This window comes from Telmatherina bonti (assembly GCF_933228915.1).
Source record: "Telmatherina bonti genome assembly, chromosome: 9".
NCBI classification, from domain to species: Eukaryota; Metazoa; Chordata; class Actinopteri; order Atheriniformes; family Telmatherinidae; genus Telmatherina; species Telmatherina bonti.
The window spans coordinates 3,498,428-3,519,503 of record NC_136627.1 but is presented as its reverse complement, the minus strand read 5'-3'; positions in this window follow the sequence as shown (position 1 = coordinate 3,519,503).

Genomic DNA, 21,076 nt, shown 5'->3' with positions numbered 1-21,076 from the left:
GGTTCATGTCTTGGTTCATGTTCTGGTTCATGTCCTGGTTCATATCCTGGTTCATGTCTTGGTTCATGTCTTGGTTCATGTTCAGGTTCATATCCTGGTTCATGTTCTGGTTCATGTCCTGGTTCATGTCTTGGTTCATGTCCTGGTTCATGTCTTGGTTCATATCCTGGTTCATGTCCTGGTTCATGTCTTGGTTCATGTCTTGGTTCATATCCTGGTTAATGTCCTGGTTCATGTCTTGGTTCATGTCTTGGTTCATATCCTGGTTCATGTCCTGGTTCATGTCTTGGTTCATATCCTGGTTCATGTCTTGGTTCGTATCTTAGTTCATATCCTGGTCAATGTCCTGGTTCATGTCTTGGTTCATGTCTTGGTTCATATCCTGGTTAATGTCCTGGTTCATGTCTTGGTTCATATCCTGGTTCATGTCTTGGCCCATGTCTTGGTTCATGTCTTGGTTCATGTCCTGGTTCATGTTTTGGCTCATGTCCTGGTTCATGTCTGGGATCATGTCTTTTTTCATGTCCTGGTTCATGTCTTGGTTCATGTTCTGGTTCATGTCCTGGGTCATGTCTTGGTTAATGTCTTGGCTCATGTCTTTTTTCAAGTCCTGGTTCATGTCTGGGATCATGTTCTGGTTCATGTCCTGGTTCATGTCTTGGTTCATGTTCTGGTTCATGTCCTTGTTCACGTCTTGGTGAATATCCTGGTTTATGTCCTGGTTCATGTCTTGGTTAATGTCCTGGTTCATATCCTGGTTAATGTCTTGGTTCATGTCTTGTTTCATGTTCTGGTTCATGTCTTGGTTCATATCCTGGTTAATGTCCTGCTTCATGTCTTGGTTCATGTCCTGGTTCAGGTCTGGGATCATGTCTTGGTTCATGTCCTGGTTCATGTCTTGGTTCCTGTCTTGGTTCATGTTCAGGTTCATGTCTTGGTTCATGTTCTGGTCCATGTCCTGGTTCATGTCTTGGTTCATGTTCTGGTTCATGTCTTGCTTCATGTCTTGTTTAATATCTTGGTCCATGTTCTGGTTCATGTCTTGGTTCATGTCTTGGTTCATATCCTGGTTCATGTCTTGGTTCATGTCTTGGTTCATGTCTTGGTTCATATCCTGGTTCATGTCTTGGTTCATGTCTTGGTTCATGTTCTGGTTCATGTCCTGGTTCATATCCTGGTTCATGTCTTGGTTCATGTTCAGGTTCATATCCTGGTTCATGTTCTCGTTCATGTTCTGGTTCATGTCCTGGTTCATGTCTGGGTTCATGTCCTGGTTCATGTCTTGGTTCATATCCTGGTTCATGTCCTGGTTCATGTCTTGGTTCATGTCTTGGTTCATATCCTGGTTAATGTCCTGGTTCATGTCTTGGTTCATGTCTTGGTTCATGTCTGGGATCATGTCTTGGTTCATGTCCTGGTTCATGTCTTGGTTCATGTTCTGGTTCATGTCCTGGTTCATGTCTTGGTTCATGTTCTGGTTCATGTCCTGGTTCATGTCTTGGTTCATATCCTGGTTAATGTCCTGGTTCATGTCTTGGTTAATGTCCTGGTTCATATCCTGGTTAATGTCTTGGTTCATGTCTTGGTTCATGTCTTGGTTCATGTCCTGGTTCATGTCTTAATTCATTTTCTGGTTCATGTCTTGCTTCATGTCTTGTTTAAAGTCTTGGTCCATGTTCTGGTTCATGTCTTGGTTCATGTCTTGGTTCATATCCTGGTTCATGTCTTGGTTCATGTCTTGGTTCATGTTCTGGTTCATGTCTTGGTTCATGTCTTGGTTCATGTTCTGGTTCATGTCCTGGTTCATGTCTTGGTTCATATCCTGGTTCATGTCTTGGTTCGTATCTTGGTTCATATCCTGGTCAATGTCCTGGTTCATGTCTTGGTTCATGTCTTGGTTCATGTCCTGGTTCATGTCTTGGTTCATTTCCTGGTTCATGTCCTGGTTCATGTCTTGGTTCATGTCTTGGTTCATATCCTGGTTAATGTCCTGGTTCATGTCTTGGTTCATGTCTTGGTTCATATCCTGGTTCATGTCCTGGTTCATGTCTTGGTTCATATCCTGGTTCATGTCTTGGTTCGTATCTTGGTTCATATCCTGGTCAATGTCCTGGTTCATGTCTTGGTTTATGTCTTGGTTCATATCCTGGTTAATGTCCTGGTTCATGTCTTGGTTCATGTCCTGGTTCTTGTCTTGGCCCATGTCTTGGTTCATGTCTTGGTTCATGTCCTGGTTCATGTTTTGCCTCATGTCCTGGTTCATGTCTGGGATCATGTCTTTTTTCATGTCCTGGTTCATGTCTTGGTTCATGTTCTGGTTCATGTCCTGGGTCATGTCTTGGTTAATGTCTTGGCTCATGTCTTTTTTCAAGTCCTGGTTCATGTCTGGGATCATGTTCTGGTTCATGTCCTGGTTCATGTCTTGGTTCATGTTCTGGTTCATGTCCTGGTTCACGTCTTGGTGAATATCCTGGTTTATGTCCTGGTTCATGTCTTGGTTAATGTCCTGGTTCATATCCTGGTTAATGTCTTGGTTCATGTCTTGGTTCATGTTCTGGTTCATGTCTTGGTTCATATCCTGGTTAATGTCCTACTTCATGTCTTGGTTCATGTCCTGGTTCAGGTCTGGGATCATGTCTTGGTTCATATCCTGGTTCATGTCTTGGTTCATGTCTTGGTTTATGTCTTGGTTCATATCCTGGTTCATGTCTTGGTTCATGTCTTGGTTCATGTTCTGGTTCATGTCCTGGTTCATATCCTGGTTCATGTCTTGGTTCATGTTCAGGTTCATATCCTGGTTCATGTTCTGGTTCATGTCCTGGTTCATGTCTGGGTTCATGTCCTGGTTCATGTCTTGGTTCATATCCTGGTTCATGTCCTGGTTCATGTCTTGGTTCATGTCTTGGTTCATATCCTGGTTAATGTCCTGGTTCATGTCTTGGTTCATGTCTTGGTTCATGTCTGGGATCATGTCTTGGTTCATGTCCTGGTTCATGTCTTGGTTCATGTTCTGGTTCATGTCCTGGTTCATGTCTTGGTTCATGTTCTGGTTCATGTCCTGGTTCATGTCTTGGTTCATATCCTGGTTAATGTCCTGGTTCATGTCTTGGTTAATGTCCTGGTTCATATCCTGGTTAATGTCTTGGTTCATGTCTTGGTTCATGTCCTGGTTCATGTCTTAATTCATTTTCTGGTTCATGTCTTGCTTCATGTCTTGTTTAAAGTCTTGGTCCATGTTCTGGTTCATGTCTTGGTTCATGTCTTGGTTCATATCCTGGTTCATGTCTTGGTTCATGTCTTGGTTCATGTTCTGGTTCATGTCTTGGTTCATATCCTGGTTCATGTCTTGGTTCATGTCTTGGTTCATGTTCTGGTTCATGTCCTGGTTCATGTCCTGGTTCATGTCTTGGTTCATGTCTTGGTTCATGTTCAGGTTCATGTTCTAGTTCATTTTTTTTTTCATGTCTTGGTTCATATCCTGGTTCATGTCCTGGTTCATGTCTTGGTTCATGTTCTGGTTCATGTTCATGTTCATGTCTTGGTTCATATCCTGGTTCATGTCCCGGTTCATGTCCTGGTTCATGTCTTGGTTCATGTCTTGGTTCATGTCCTGGTTCATGTCCTGGTTCATGTCTTGGCTCATGTCCTGGTTCATGTCCTGGTTCATATCTTGGCTCATGTCTTGGCTCATGTCCCGGTTCATGTCTGGGATCATGTCTTTCTTCCTGTCCTGGTTCATGTCTTGGTACATGTTCTGGTTCATGTCTTGGGTCATGTCTTGGTTCACATCCTGGTTAATGTCCTGGTTCATGTCTTGGTTCATATCCTGGTTCATGTCCTGGTTCATGTCTTGGTTCATGTCCTGGTTCATGTCTTGGTTTATGTCTTGTTTCATGTCTTGGTTCATGTTCTGGTTCATGTCTTGGTTCATGTCTTGGTTCATGTTCTGGTTCATGTCCTGGTTCATGTCTTGGTTCATATCCTGGTTCATGTCTTGGTTCGTATCTTGGTTCATATCCTGGTCAATGTCCTGGTTCATGTCTTGGTTCATGTCTTGGTTCATGTCCTGGTTCATGTCTTGGTTCATGTCCTGGTTCATGTTTTGGCTCATGTCCTGGTTCATGTCTGGGATCATGTCTTTTTTCATGTCCTGGTTCATGTCTTGGTTCATGTTCTGGTTCATGTCCTGGGTCATGTCTTGGTTAATGTCTTGGCTCATGTCTTTTTTCAAGTCCTGGTTCATGTCTGGGATCATGTTCTGGTTCATGTCCTGGTTCATGTTTTGGTTCATGTTCTGGTTCATGTCCTGGTTCATGTCTTCGTGAATATCCTGGTTTATGTCCTGGTTCATGTCTTGGTTAATGTCCTGGTTCATATCCTGGTTAATGTCTTGGTTCATGTCTTGGTTCATGTCTTGGTTCATGTCCTGGTTCATGTCTTAATTCATTTTCTGGTTCATGTCTTGCTTCATGTCTTGTTTAAAGTCTTGGTCCATGTTCTGGTTCATGTCTTTGTTCATGTCTTGGTTCATATCCTGGTTCATGTCTTGGTTCATGTCTTGGTTCATGTTCTGGTTCATGTCTTGGTTCATATCCTGGTTCATGTCTTGGTTCATGTCTTGGTTCATGTTCTGGTTCATGTCCTGGTTCATGTCCTGGTTCATGTCTTGGTTCATGTCTTGGTTCATGTTCAGGTTCATGTTCTGGTTCATGTTCATGTTCATGTCTTGGTTCATATCCTGGTTCATGTCCTGGTTCATGTCCTGGTTCATGTCTTGGTTCATGTCTTGGTTCATGTCCTGGTTCATGTCCTGGTTCATGTCTTGGCTCATGTCCTGGTTCATGTCCTGGTTCATATCTTGGCTCATGTCTTGGCTCATGTCCCGGTTCATGTCTGGGATCATGTCTTTCTTCCTGTCCTGGTTCATGTCTTGGTACATGTTCTGGTTCATGTCTTGGGTCATGTCTTGGTTCACATCCTGGTTAATGTCCTGGTTCATGTCTTGGTTCATATCCTGGTTCATGTCCTGGTTCATGTCTTGGTTCATGTCCTGGTTCATGTCTTGGTTTATGTCTTGTTTCATGTCTTGGTTCATGTTCTGGTTCATGTCTTGGTTCATGTCTTGGTTCATGTTCTGGTTCATGTCCTGGTTCATGTCTTGGTTCATATCCTGGTTCATGTCTTGGTTCGTATCTTGGTTCATATCCTGGTCAATGTCCTGGTTCATGTCTTGGTTCATGTCTTGGTTCATGTCCTGGTTCATGTCTTGGTTCATATCCTGGTTCATGTCCTGGTTCATGTCTTGGTTCATGTCTTGGTTCATATCCTGGTTAATGTCCTGGTTCATGTCTTGGTTCATGTCCTGGTTCATGTTATGGCTCATGTCCTGGTTCATGTCTGGGATCATGTCTTTTTTCATGTCCTGGTTCATGTCTTGGTTCATGTTCTGGTTCATGTCCTGGGTCATGTCTTGGTTAATGTCTTGGCTCATGTCTTTTTTCAAGTCCTGGTTCATGTCTGGGATCATGTTCTGGTTCATGTCCTGGTTCATGTTTTGGTTCATGTTCTGGTTCATGTCCTGGTTCATGTCTTGGTGAATATCCTGGTTTATGTCCTGGTTCATGTCTTGGTTAATGTCCTGGTTCATATCCTGGTTAATGTCTTTGTTCATGTCTTGGTTCATGTCTTGGTTCATGTTCTGGTTCATGTCTTGGTTCATATCCTGGTTAATGTCCTGGTTCATGTCTTGGTTCATGTCCTGGTTCAGGTCTGGGATCATGTTTTGGTTCATGTCCTGGTTCATGTCTTGGTTCCTGTCTTGGTTCATGTTCAGGTTCATGTCTTGGTTCATGTTCTGGTCCATGTCCTGGTTCATGTCCTGGTTCATGTCTTGGTTCATGTTCTGGTTCATGTCTTGCTTCATGTCTTGTTTAATGTCTTGGTCCATGTTCTGGTTCATGTCTTGGTTCATATCTTGGTTCATATCCTGGTTCATGTCTTGGTTCATGTCTTGGTTCATGTCTTGGTTCATATCCTGGTTCATGTCTTGGTTCATGTCTTGGTTCATGTTCTGGTTCATGTCCTGGTTCATATCCTGGTTCATGTCTTGGTTCATGTTCAGGTTCATATCCTGGTTCATGTTCTGGTTCATGTCCTGGTTCATGTCTGGGTTCATGTCCTGGTTCATGTCTTGGTTCATGTTCTGGTTCATGTCCTGGTTCATGTCTTGGTTCATATCCTGGTTAATGTCCTGGTTCATGTCTCGGTTAATGTCCTGGTTCATATCCTGGTTAATGTCTTGGTTCATGTCTTGGTTCATGTCTTGGTTCATGTCCTGGTTCATGTCTTAATCCATTTTCTGGTTCATGTCTTGCTTCATGTCTTGTTTAAAGTCTTGGTCCATGTTCTGGTTCATGTCTTGGTTCATGTCTTGGTTCATATCCTGGTTCATGTCTTGGTTCATGTCTTGGTTCATGTTCTGGTTCATGTCTTGGTTCATATCCTGGTTCATGTCTTGGTTCATGTCTTGGTTCATGTTCTGGTTCATGTCCTGGTTCATGTCCTGGTTCATGTCTTGGTTCATGTCTTGGTTCATGTTCAGGTTCATGTTCTAGTTCATGTTTTGTTCATGTCTTGGTTCATATCCTGGTTCATGTCTTGGTTCATGTTCTGGTTCATGTTCATGTTCATGTCTTGGTTCATATCCTGGTTCATGTCCTGGTTCATGTCCTGGTTCATGTCTTGGTTCATGTCTTGGTTCATGTCCTGGTTCATGTCTTGGCTCATGTCCTGGTTCATGTCCTGGTTCATATCTTGGCTCATGTCTTGGCTCATGTCCCGGTTCATGTCTGGGATCATGTCTTTCTTCCTGTCCTGGTTCATGTCTTGGTACATGTTCTGGTTCATGTCTTGGGTCATGTCTTGGTTCACATCCTGGTTAATGTCCTGGTTCATGTCTTGGTTCATATCCTGGTTCATGTCCTGGTTCATGTCTTGGTTCATGTCCTGGTTCATGTCTTGGTTTATGTCTTGTTTCATGTCTTGGTTCATGTTCTGGTTCATGTCTTGGTTCATGTTCTGGTTCATGTCCTGGTTCATGTCCTGGTTCAAGTTCTGGTTCATGTCTTGGTTCATGTCTTGGTTCATGTCCTGGTTAATGTCCTGGTTCATGTCTTGGTTCATGTCTTGGTTCATGTCCTGGTTAATGTCCTGGTTCATGTCTTCGTTCACGTCCTAGTTCATGTCTTGGCTCATGTCTTGGTTCATGTTTTCGTTCATGTCCTGGTTCATGTCCTGGTTCATGTCTTGGCTCATGTCCTGGTTCATGTCTGGGATCATGTCTTTTTTTCCTGTCCTGGTTCATGTCTTGGTTCATGTCTTGGTTCATGTCTTGGTTCATGTTTTGGTTCATGTCCTGGTTCATGTCCTGGTTCAAGTTCTGGTTCATGTCTTGGTTCATGTCTTGGTTCATGTCCTGGTTCATGTCTTGGTTCATGTCTTGGTTCATGTCCTGGTTAATGTCCTGGTTCATGTCTTCGTTCACGTCCTAGTTCATGTCTTGGCTCATGTCTTGGTTCATGTTTTCGTTCATGTTCTGGTTCATGTCGTGGTTCATGTCTTGGTTCATGTCCTGGTTCATGTCTTGGTTCAAGTTCTGGTTTATGTCTTGGGTCATGTCTTGGTTCATATCCTGGTTAATGTCCTGGTTCATATCTTGGTTCATTTCCTGGTTCATGTCCTGGTTCATGACTTGGCTCATGTCTTGGCTCATGTCTTGGCTCATGTCTTGGTTCATGTCCTGGTTCATGTCCTGGTTCATGTCTTGGTTCAAGTTCTGGTTTATGTCTTGGGTCATTTCTTGGCTCATATCCTGGTTAGTGTCCTGGTTCATATCTTGGTTCATATCCTGGTTCATGTCCTGGTTCATGTCTTGGTTCATGTTCTGTTTCATGTTCTGGTTCATGTTTTGGTTCATATCCTGGTTAATGTTCTGGTTCATGTCTTGGTTCATGTCCTGGTTCATGTCTGGGATCATGTCTTGGTTCATGTCCTGGTTCATGTCTTGGTTCATGTTCTGGTTCATGTCTTGGTTCATGTCTTGGTTTATGTTCTGGTTCATGTCCTGGTTCATGTCCTGGTTCATATCCTGGTTAATGTCTTGGTTCATTTCTTGGTTCATGTCTTGGTTCATGTTCTGGTTCATGTCTTGGTTCATGTTTTGGTCCTGTCTTGGATCATGTTCTGGTTCATGTCTTGGTTCATGTTCTGGTCAATGTCCTGGTTCATGTCCTGGTTCATGTCTTGGTTCATGTTCTTGTTCATGTCTTGGTTATGTCTTGGTTCATGTCTTGGTCCATGTCCTGGTTCATGTCTTGGTTCATGTTCTGGTTCATGTCTTGCTTCATGTCTTGTTTAATGTCTTGGTCCATGTTCTGGTTCATGTCTTGGTTCATGTCTTGGTTCATATCCTGGTTCATGTCTTGGTTCATGTCTTGGTTCATGTTCTGGTTCATGTCCTGGTTCATATCCTGGTTCATGTCTTGGTTCATGTCTTGGTTCATGTTCAGGTTCATATCCTGGTTCATGTTCTGGTTCATGTCCTGGTTCATGTCTTGGTTCATGTCCTGGTTCATGTCCTGGTTCATGTCTTGGTTCATGTCTTGGTTCATATCCTGGTTAATGTCCTGGTTCATGTCTTGGTTCATGTCTTGGTTCATATCCTGGTTCATGTCCTGGTTCATGTCTTGGTTCATATCCTGGTTCATGTCTTGGTTCGTGTCTTGGTTCATATCCTGGTCAATGTCCTGGTTCATGTCTTGGTTCATGTCTTGGTTCATATCCTGGTTAATGTCCTGGTTCATGTCTTGGTTCATGTCCTGGTTCATGTCTTGGCCCATGTCTTGGTTCATGTCTTGGTTCATGTCTTGGTTCGTGTCTTGGTTCATATCCTGGTCAATGTCCTGGTTCATGTCTTGGTTCATGTCTTGGTTCATATCCTGGTTAATGTCCTGGTTCATGTCTTGGTTCAAGTTCTGGTTCATGTCTTGGGTCATGTCTTGGTTCATATCCTGTTTAATGTCCTGGTTCATGTCTTGGTTCATGTCCTGGTTCATGTCTTGGCTCATGTCTTGGTTGATGTCTTGGTTCATGTCCTGGTTCATGTCTTGGTTCATGTCTTGGTTCATGTCCTGGTTCATGTCTTGGTTCAAGTTCTGGTTCATGTCTTGGGTCATGTCTTGGTTCATATCCTGGTTAATGTCCTGGTTCATGTTTTGGTTCATGTCCTGGTTCATGTCTTGGCTCATGTCTTGGTTCATGTCTTGGTTCATGTCCTGGTTCATGTCCTGGTTCATGTCTTGGCTCATGTCTTTTTTCAAGTCCTGGTTCATGTCTGGGATCATGTTCTGGTTCATGTCCTGGTTCATGTCTTGGTTCATATCCTGGTTAATGTCCTGGTTCATGTCTTGGTTCATGTCCTGGTTCATGTCTGGGATCATGTCTTGGTTCATGTCCTGGTTCATGTCTTGGTTCATGTTCTGGTTCATGTCCTGGTTCATGTCTTGGTTCATGTTCTGGTCAATGTCCTGGTTCATGTCCTGGTTCATGTCTTGGTTCATGTTCTTGTTCATGTCTTGGTTATGTCTTGGTTCATGTCTTGGTCCATGTCCTGGTTCATGTCCTGGTTCATGTCTTGGTTCATGTTCTGGTTCATGTCTTGCTTCATGTCTTGTTTAATGTCTTGGTCCATGTTCTGGTTCATGTCTTGGTTCATGTCTTGGTTCATATCCTGGTTCATGTCTTGGTTCATGTCTTGGTTCATGTTCTGGTTCATGTCCTGGTTCATATCCTGGTTCATGTCTTGGTTCATGTCTTGGTTCATGTTCAGGTTCATATCCTGGTTCATGTTCTGGTTCATGTCCTGGTTCATGTCTTGGTTCATGTCCTGGTTCATGTCCTGGTTCATGTCTTGGTTCATGTCTTGGTTCATATCCTGGTTAATGTCCTGGTTCATGTCTTGGTTCATGTCTTGGTTCATATCCTGGTTCATGTCCTGGTTCATGTCTTGGTTCATATCCTGGTTCATGTCTTGGTTCGTGTCTTGGTTCATATCCTGGTCAATGTCCTGGTTCATGTCTTGGTTCATGTCTTGGTTCATATCCTGGTTAATGTCCTGGTTCATGTCTTGGTTCATGTCCTGGTTCATGTCTTGGCCCATGTCTTGGTTCATGTCTTGGTTCATGTCCTGGTTCATGTTTTGGCTCATGTCCTGGTTCATGTCTGGGATCATGTCTTTTTTCATGTCCTGGTTCATGTCTTGGTTCATGTTCTGGTTCATGTCCTGGGTCATGTCTTGGTTCATGTCTTGGTTCATGTCTTGGTTCATGTTCTGGTTCATGTCCTGGTTCATGTTCTGGTTCAAGTTGTGGTTCATGTCTTGGGTCATGTCTTAGTTCATATCCTGGTTTATGTCCTGGTTCATGTCTTGGTTCATATCCTGGTTAATGTCCTGGTTCATGTCCTGGTTCATGTCTTGGTTCATGTCCTGGTTCATGTCTTGGCTCATGTCTTGGTTGATGTCTTGGTTCATGTCCTGGTTCATGTCTTGGTTCATGTCTTGGTTCATGTCTTGGTTCATGTCCTGGTTCATGTCTTGGTTCAAGTTCTGGTTCATGTCTTGGGTCATGTCTTGGTTCATATCCTGTTTAATGTCCTGGTTCATGTCTTGGTTCATGTCCTGGTTCATGTCTTGGCTCATGTCTTGGTTGATGTCTTGGTTCATGTCCTGGTTCATGTCTTGGTTCATGTCTTGGTTCATGTCCTGGTTCATGTCTTGGTTCAAGTTCTGGTTCATGTCTTGGGTCATGTCTTGGTTCATATCCTGGTTAATGTCCTGGTTCATGTTTTGGTTCATGTCCTGGTTCATGTCTTGGCTCATGTCTTGGTTCATGTCTTGGTTCATGTCCTGGTTCATGTCCTGGTTCATGTCTTGGCTCATGTCTTTTTTCAAGTCCTGGTTCATGTCTGGGATCATGTTCTGGTTCATGTCCTGGTTCATGTCTTGGTTCATATCCTGGTTAATGTCCTGGTTCATGTCTTGGTTCATGTCCTGGTTCATGTCTGGGATCATGTCTTGGTTCATGTCCTGGTTCATGTCTTGGTTCATGTTCTGGTTCATGTCCTGGTTCATGTCTTGGTTCATGTTCTGGTTCATGTCCTGGTTCATGTCTTGGTTCATATCCTGGTTAATGTCCTGGTTCATGTCTTGGTTCATGTCCTGGTTCATGTCTCGGTTCAAGTTCTGGTTCATGTCTTGGGTCATGTCTTGGTTCATATCCTGTTTAATGTCCTGGTTCATGTCTTGTTTCATATCCTGGTTAATGTCCTGGTTCATGTTTTGGTTCATGTCCTGGTTCATGTCTTGGCTCATGTCTTGGTTCATGTCTTGGTTCATGTCCTGGTTCATGTCCTGGTTCATGTCTTGGCTCATGTCTTTTTTCAAGTCCTGGTTCATGTCTGGGATCATGTTCTGGTTCATGTCCTGGTTCGTGTCTTGGTTCATATCCTGGTTAATGTCCTGGTTCATGTCTTGGTTCATGTCCTGGTTCATGTCTGGGATCATGTCTTGGTTCATGTCCTGGTTCATGTCTTGGTTCATGTTCTGGTTCATGTCCTGGTTCATGTCTTGGTTCATGTTCTGGTTCATGTCCTGGTTCATGTCTTGGTTCATGTTCTGGTTCATGTCCTGGTTCATGTCTTGGTTCATATCCTGGTTAATGTCCTGGTTCATGTCTTGGTTAATGTCTTGGCTCATGTCTTTTTTCAAGTCCTGGTTCATGTCTGGGATCATGTTCTGGTTCATGTCCTGGTTCATGTCTTGGTTCATGTCCTGGTTCATGTCTTGGCTCATGTCTTGGTTCATGTCTTGGTTCATGTCCTGGTTCATGTCCTGGTTCATGTCTTGGCTCATGTCTTTTTTCAAGTCCTGGTTCATGTCTGGGATCATGTTCTGGTTCATGTCCTGGTTCATGTCTTGGTTCATATCCTGGTTAATGTCCTGGTTCATGTCTTGGTTCATGTCCTGGTTCATGTCTGGGATCATGTCTTGGTTCATGTCCTGGTTCATGTCTTGGTTCATGTTCTGGTTCATGTCCTGGTTCATGTCTTGGTTCATGTTCTGGTTCATGTCCTGGTTCATGTCTTGGTTCATATCCTGGTTAATGTCCTGGTTTATGTCTTGGTTAATGTCTTGGCTCATGTCTTTTTTCAAGTCCTGGTTCATGTCTGGGATCATGTTCTGGTTCATGTCCTGGTTCATGTCTTGGTTCATATCCTGGTTAATGTCCTGGTTCATGTCTTGGTTCATGTCCTGGTTCATGTCTGGGATCATGTCTTGGTTCATGTCCTGGTTCATGTCTTGGTTCATGTTCTGGTTTATGTCCTGGTTCATGTCTTGGTTCATGTTCTGGTTCATGTCCTGGTTCATGTCTTGGTGAATATCCTGGTTTATGTCCTGGTTCATGTCTTGTTTAATGTCCTGGTTCATATCCTGGTTAATGTCTTGGTTCATGTCTTGGTTCATGTCTTGGTTCATGTTCTGGTCCATGTCCTGGTTCATGTCCTGGTTCATGTCTTGGTTCATGTTCTTGTTCATGTCTTGCTTCATGTCTTGTTTAATGTCTTGGTCCATGTTCTGGTTCATGTCTTGGTTCATGTCTTGGTTCATATCCTGGTTCATGTCTTGGTTCATGTCTTGGTTCATGTCTTGGTTCATATCCTGGTTCATGTCTTGGTTCTTGTCTTGGTTCATGTTCTGGTTCATGTCCTGGTTCATATCCTGGTTCATGTCTTGGTTCATGTTCAGGTTCATATCCTGGTTCATGTTCTGATTCATGTCCTGGTTCATGTCTTGGTTCATGTCCTGGTTCATGTCTTGGTTCATATCCTGGTTCATGTCCTGGTTCATGTCTTGGTTCATGTCTTGGTTCATATCCTGGTTAATGTCCTGGTTCATATCCTGGTTCATGTCCTGGTTCATGTCTTGGTTCATGTCTTGGTTCATGTCCTGGTTCATGTCTTGGTTCATGTTCTGGTTCATGTCCTGGTTCATGTCTTGGTTCATGTTCTGGTTCATGTCCTGGTTCATGTCTTGGTTCATATCCTGGTTAATGTCCTGGTTCATGTCTTGGTTAATGTCCTGGTTCATGTCTTGGTTCATGTTCTGGTTCATGTCCTGGTTCATGTCTTGGTTCATGTTCTGGTTCATGTCCTGGTTCATGTCTTGGTTCATATCCTGGTTAATGTCCTGGTTCATGTCCTGGTTAATGTTCTGGTTCATATCCTGGTTAATGTCTTGGTTCATGTCTTGGTTCATGTCTTGGTTCATGTTCTGGTTCATGTCTTGGTTCATATCCTGGTTAATGTCTTGGTTCATGTCTTGGTTCATGTCCTGGTTCATGTCTTGGATCATGTCTTGGTTCATGTCCTGGTTCATGTCTTGGTTCCTGTCTTGCTTCATGTTCAGGTTCATGTCTTGGTTCATGTTCTGGTCCATGTCCTGGTCTATGTCCTGGTTCATGTCTTAGTTCATGTTCTGGTTCATGTCTTGCTTCATGTCTTGTTTAATGTCTTGGTCCATATTCTGGTTCATGTCTTGGTTCATGTCTTGGTTCATATCCTGGTTCATGTCTTGGTTCATGTCTTGGTTCATGTTCTGGTTCATGTCTTGGTTCATGTCTTGGTTCATGTCTTGGTTCATATCCTGGTTCATGTCTTGGTTCATGTTCTGGTTCATGTCTTGGTTCATGTCCTGGTTCATGTCTTGGTTCATGTCTTGGTTCATGTTCAGGTTCATATCCTGGTTCATGTTCTGGTTCATGTCCTGGTTCATGTCTTGGTTCATGTTCTGGTACATGTCTTGGTTCATATCCTGGTTCATGTCCTGGTTCATGTCTTGGTTCATGTCTGGTTCATATCCTGGTTCATGTCCTGGTTCAGGTCTTGGTTCATGTTCTTGTTCATGTCTTGTTCATGTCTTGGTTCATATCCTGGTTCATGTCCTGGTTCATGTCTTGGTTCATGTTCTGGTTCATGTTCATGTTCATGTCTTGGTTCATATCCTGGTTCATGTCCTTGTTCATGTCCTGGTTCATGTCTTGGTTCATGTCTTGGTTCATGTCCTGGTTCATGTCCTGATTCATGTCTTGGCTCATGTTCTGGTTCATGTCCTGGCTCATATCTTGGCTCATGTCTTGGCTCTTGTCCTGGTTCATGTCTGGGATCATGTCTGTCTTCCTGTCCTGGTTCATGTCTTGGTACATGTTCTGGTTCATGTCTTGGGTCATGTCTTGGTTCACATCCTGGTTAATGTCCTGGTTCATGTCTTGGTTCATATCCTGGTTCATGTCCTGGTTCATGTCTTGGTTCATGTCCTGGTTCATGTCTTGGTTCATGTCCTGGTTCATGCCTTGGTTTATGTCTTGTTTCATGTCTTGGTACATGTTCTGGTTCATGTCCTGGTTCATGTCCTGGTTCATGTCTTGGCTCATGTCCTGGTTCATGTCTGGGATCATGTCTTTTTTCCTTTCCTGGTTCATGTCTTAGTTCATGTTCTGGTTCATGTCCTGGTTCATGTCTTGGTTCATGTCCTGGTTCATGTCTTGGTTCAAGTTCTGGTTTATGTCTTGGGTCATGTCTTGGTTCATATCCTGGTTAATGTCCTGGTTCATATCTTGGTTCATATCCTGGTTCATGTCCTGGTTCATGTCTTGGCTCATCTCTTGGCTCATGTCTTGGCTCATGTCTTGGTTCATGTCCTTGTTCATGTCCTGGTTCATGTCTTGGTTCAAGTTCTGGTTTATGTCTTGGGTCATGTCTTGGTTCATATCCTGGTTAGTGTCCTGGTTCATATCTTGGTTCATATCCTGGTTCATGTCCTGGTTCATGTCTTGGTTCATGTTCTGGTTCATGTCTTGGTTCATATCCTGGTTAATGTTCTGGTTCATGTCTTGGTTCATGTCTTGGTTCATGTTCTGGTTCATGTCTTTGTTCATGTCTTGGTTCATGTCTTGGTTTATGTTCTGGTTCATGTCCTGGTTCATATCCTGGTTAATGTCTTGGTTCATGTCTTGGTTCATGACTTGGTTCATGTTCTGGTTCATGTCTTGGTTCATGCTTTGATCCTGTCTTGGATCATGTTCTGGTTCATGTCTTGGTTCATGTTCTGGTCAATGTCCTGGTTCATGTCCTGGTTCATGTCTTGGTTCATGTTCTTGTTCATGTCTTGGTTAATGTCTTGGTTCATGTCTTGGTCCATGTTCTGGTTCATGTCTTTGTTCATGTCTTGGTTCATATCCTGGCTCATGTCCACGTTCATGTCTTGGTTCATATCCTGGTTCATGTCTTGGTTCATGTCTTGGTTCATGCCTTGGTCCATGTTCTGGTTCATGTCTTGGTTCATGTCTTGGTTCATATCCTGGTTCATGTCCTGGTTCATGTCTTGGTTCATGTCTTGGTTCATGTCCTGGTTCATGTCCTGGTTCATGTCTTGGTTCATGTTCTGGTTCATGTCTTGGTTCATGTCCTGGTTCATGTCTTGGTTCATGTTCTGGTTCATGTCCTGGTTCATGTCTTGGTTCATATCCTGGTTAATGTCCTGGTTCATGTCTTGGTTAATGTCTTGGCTCATGTCTTTTTTCAAGTCCTGGTTCATGTCTGGGATCATGTTCTGGTTCATGTCCTGGTTCATGTCTTGGTTCATGTCCTGGTTCATGTCTTGGCTCATGTCTTGGCTCATGTCTTGGTTCATGTCTTGGTTCATGTCCTGGTTCATGTCCTGGTTCATGTCTTGGCTCATGTCTTTTTTCAAGTCCTGGTTCATGTCTGGGATCATGTTCTGGTTCATGTCCTGGTTCATGTCTTGGTTCATATCCTGGTTAATGTCCTGGTTCATGTCTTGGTTCATGTCCTGGTTCATGTCTGGGATCATGTCTTGGTTCATGTCCTGGTTCATGTCTTGGTTCATGTTCTGGTTCATGTCCTGGTTCATGTCTTGGTTCATGTTCTGGTTCATGTCCTGGTTCATGTCTTGGTTCATGTCCTGGTTAATGTCCTGGTTCATGTCTTGGTTAATGTCTTGGCTCATGTCTTTTTTCAAGTCCTGGTTCATGTCTGAGATCATGTTCTGGTTCATGTCCTGGTTCATGTCTTGGTTCATATCCTGGTTAATGTCCTGGTTCATGTCTTGGTTCATGTCCTGGTTCATGTCTGGGATCATGTCTTGGTTCATGTCCTGGTTCATGTCTTGGTTCATGTTCTGGTTTATGTCCTGGTTCATGTCTTGGTTCATGTTCTGGTTCATGTCCTGGTTCATGTCTTGGTGAATATCCTGGTTTATGTCCTGGTTCATGTCTTGGTTAATGTCCTGGTTCATATCCTGGTTAATGTCTTGGTTCATGTCTTGGTTCATGTCTTGGTTCATGTTCTGGTCCATGTCCTTGTTCATGTCCTGGTTCATGTCTGGGATCATGTCTTGGTTCATGTCCTGGTTCATGTCTTGGTTCATGTTCTGGTTTATGTCCTGGTTCATGTCTTGGTTCATGTTCTGGTTCATGTCCTGGTTCATGTCTTGGTGAATATCCTGGTTTATGTCCTGGTTCATGTCTTGGTTAATGTCCTGGTTCATATCCTGGTTAATGTCTTGGTTCATGTCTTGGTTCATGTCTTGGTTCATGTTCTGGTCCATGTCCTGGTTCATGTCCTGGTTCATGTCTTGGTTCATGTTCTGGTTCATGTCATGCTTCATGTCTTGTTTAATGTCTTGGTCCATGTTCTGGTTCATGTCTTGGTTCATGTCTTGGTTCATATCCTGGTTCATGTCTTGGTTCATGTCTTGGTTCATGTCTTGGTTCATATCCTGGTTCATGTCTTGGTTCATGTCTTGGTTCATGTTCTGGTTCATGTCCTGGTTCATATCCTGGTTCATGTCTTGGTTCATGTTCAGGTTCATATCCTGGTTCATGTTCTGATTCATGTCCTGGTTCATGTCTTGGTTCATGTCCTGGTTCATGTCTTGGTTCATATCCTGGTTCATGTCCTGGTTCATGTCTTGGTTCATGTCTTGGTTCATATCCTGGTTAATGTCCTGGTTCATATCCTGGTTCATGTCCTGGTTCCTGTCTTGGTTCATGTCTTGGTTCATGTCCTGGTTCATGTCTTGGTTCCTGTCTTGCTTCATGTTCAGGTTCATGTCTTGGTTCATGTTCTGGTCCATGTCCTGGTCTATGTCCTGGTTCATGTCTTAGTTCATGTTCTGGTTCATGTCTTGCTTCATGTCTTGTTTAATGTCTTGGTCCATATTCTGGTTCATGTCTTGGTTCATGTCTTGGTTCATATCCTGGTTCATGTCTTGGTTCATGTCTTGGTTCATGTTCTGGTTCATGTCTTGGTTCATGTCTTGGTTCATGTCTTGGTTCATATCCTGGTTCATGTCTTGGTTCATGTTCTGGTTCATGTCTTGGTTCATGTCCTGGTTCATGTCTTGGTTCATGTCTTGGTTCATGTTCAGGTTCATATCCTGGTTCATGTTCTGGTTCATGTCCTGGTTCATGTCTTGGTTCATGTTCTGGTACATGTCTTGGTTCATATCCTGGTTCATGTCCTGGTTCATGTCTTGGTTCATGTCTGGTTCATATCCTGGTTCATGTCCTGGTTCAGGTCTTGGTTCATGTTCTTGTTCATGTCTTGTTCATGTCTTGGTTCATATCCTGGTTCATGTCCTGGTTCATGTCTTGGTTCATGTTCTGGTTCATGTTCATGTTCATGTCTTGGTTCATATCCTGGTTCATGTCCTTGTTCATGTCCTGGTTCATGTCTTGGTTCATGTCTTGGTTCATGTCCTGGTTCATGTCCTGATTCATGTCTTGGCTCATGTTCTGGTTCATGTCCTGGCTCATATCTTGGCTCATGTCTTGGCTCTTGTCCTGGTTCATGTCTGGGATCATGTCTGTCTTCCTGTCCTGGTTCATGTCTTGGTACATGTTCTGGTTCATGTCTTGGGTCATGTCTTGGTTCACATCCTGGTTAATGTCCTGGTTCATGTCTTGGTTCATATCCTGGTTCATGTCCTGGTTCATGTCTTGGTTCATGTCCTGGTTCATGTCTTGGTTCATGTCCTGGTTCATGCCTTGGTTTATGTCTTGTTTCATGTCTTGGTACATGTTCTGGTTCATGTCCTGGTTCATGTCCTGGTTCATGTCTTGGCTCATGTCCTGGTTCATGTCTGGGATCATGTCTTTTTTCCTTTCCTGGTTCATGTCTTAGTTCATGTTCTGGTTCATGTCCTGGTTCATGTCTTGGTTCATGTCCTGGTTCATGTCTTGGTTCAAGTTCTGGTTTATGTCTTGGGTCATGTCTTGGTTCATATCCTGGTTAATGTCCTGGTTCATATCTTGGTTCATATCCTGGTTCATGTCCTGGTTCATGTCTTGGCTCATCTCTTGGCTCATGTCTTGGCTCATGTCTTGGTTCATGTCCTTGTTCATGTCCTGGTTCATGTCTTGGTTCAAGTTCTGGTTTATGTCTTGGGTCATGTCTTGGTTCATATCCTGGTTAGTGTCCTGGTTCATATCTTGGTTCATATCCTGGTTCATGTCCTGGTTCATGTCTTGGTTCATGTTCTGGTTCATGTCTTGGTTCATATCCTGGTTAATGTTCTGGTTCATGTCTTGGTTCATGTCTTGGTTCATGTTCTGGTTCATGTCTTTGTTCATGTCTTGGTTCATGTCTTGGTTTATGTTCTGGTTCATGTCCTGGTTCATGTCCTGGTTCATATCCTGGTTAATGTCTTGGTTCATGTCTTGGTTCATGACTTGGTTCATGTTCTGGTTCATGTCTTGGTTCATGCTTTGGTCCTGTCTTGGATCATGTTCTGGTTCATGTCTTGGTTCATGTTCTGGTCAATGTCCTGGTTCATGTCCTGGTTCATGTCTTGGTTCATGTTCTTGTTCATGTCTTGGTTAATTTCTTGGTTCATGTCTTGGTCCATGTTCTGGTTCATGTCTTTGTTCATGTCTTGGTTCATATCCTGGCTCATGTCCACGTTCATGTCTTGGTTCATATCCTGGTTCATGTCTTGGTTCATGTCTTGGTTCATGCCTTGGTCCATGTTCTGGTTCATGTCTTGGTTCATGTCTTGGTTCATATCCTGGTTCATGTCCTGGTTCATGTCTTGGTTCATGTCTTGGTTCATGTCCTGGTTCATGTCCTGGTTCACGTCTTGGTTCATGTTCTGGTTCATGTCTTGGTTCATGTCCTGGTTCATGTCTTGGTTCATGTTCTGGTTCATGTCCTGGTTCATGTCTTGGTTCATATCCTGGTTAATGTCCTGGTTCATGTCTTGGTTAATGTCTTGGCTCATGTCTTTTTTCAAGTCCTGGTTCATGTCTGGGATCATGTTCTGGTTCATGTCCTGGTTCATGTCTTGGTTCATGTCCTGGTTCATGTCTTGGCTCATGTCTTGGCTCATGTCTTGGTTCATGTCTTGGTTCATGTCCTGGTTCATGTCCTGGTTCATGTCTTGGCTCATGTCTTTTTTCAAGTCCTGGTTCATGTCTGGGATCATGTTCTGGTTCATGTCCTGGTTCATGTCTTGGTTCATATCCTGGTTAATGTCCTGGTTCATGTCTTGGTTCATGTCCTGGTTCATGTCTGGGATCATGTCTTGGTTCATGTCCTGGTTCATGTCTTGGTTCATGTTCTGGTTCATGTCCTGGTTCATGTCTTGGTTCATGTTCTGGTTCATGTCCTGGTTCATGTCTTGGTTCATGTCCTGGTTAATGTCCTGGTTCATGTCTTGGTTAATGTCTTGGCTCATGTCTTTTTTCAAGTCCTGGTTCATGTCTGAGATCATGTTCTGGTTCATGTCCTGGTTCATGTCTTGGTTCATATCCTGGTTAATGTCCTGGTTCATGTCTTGGTTCATGTCCTGGTTCATGTCTGGGATCATGTCTTGGTTCATGTCCTGGTTCATGTCTTGGTTCATGTTCTGGTTTATGTCCTGGTTCATGTCTTGGTTCATGTTCTGGTTCATGTCCTGGTTCATGTCTTGGTGAATATCCTGGTTTATGTCCTGGTTCATGTCTTGGTTAATGTCCTGGTTCATATCCTGGTTAATGTCTTGGTTCATGTCTTGGTTCATGTCTTGGTTCATGTTCTGGTCCATGTCCTGGTTCATGTCCTGGTTCATGTCTTGGTTCATGTTCTGGTTCATGTCATGCTTCATGTCTTGTTTAATGTCTTGGTCCATGTTCTGGTTCATGTCTTGGTTCATGTCTTGGTTCATATCCTGGTTCATGTCTTGGTTCATGTCTTGGTTCATGTCTTGGTTCATATCCTGGTTCATGTCTTGGTTCATGTCTTGGTTCATGTCTTGGTTCATGTTCTGGTTCATGTCCTGGTTCATATCCTGGTTCATGTCTTGGTTCATGTTCAGGTTCATATCCTGGTTCATGTTCTGATTCATGTCCTGGTTCATGTCTTGGTTCATGTCCTGGTTCATGTCTTGGTTCATATCCTGGTTCATGTCCTGGTTCATGTCTTGGTTCATGTCTTGGTTCATATCCTGGTTAATGTCCTGGTTCATATCCTGGTTCATGTCCTGGTTCCTGTCTTGGTTCATGTCTTGGTTCATGTCTTGGTTCATGTCTTGGTTCATGTTCTGGTTCATGTCTTGGTTCATATCCTGGTTAATGTCTTGGTTCATGTCTTGGTTCATGTCCTGGTTCATGTCTTGGATCATGTCTTGGTTCATGTCCTGGTTCATGTCTTGGTTCCTGTCTTGCTTCATGTTCAGGTTCATGTCTTGGTTCATGTTCTGGTCCATGTCCTGGTCTATGTCCTGGTTCATGTCTTAGTTCATGTTCTGGTTCATGTCTTGCTTCATGTCTTGTTTAATGTCTTGGTCCATATTCTGGTTCATGTCTTGGTTCATGTCTTGGTTCATATCCTGGTTCATGTCTTGGTTCATGTCTTGGTTCATGTTCTGGTTCATGTCTTGGTTCATGTCTTGGTTCATGTCTTG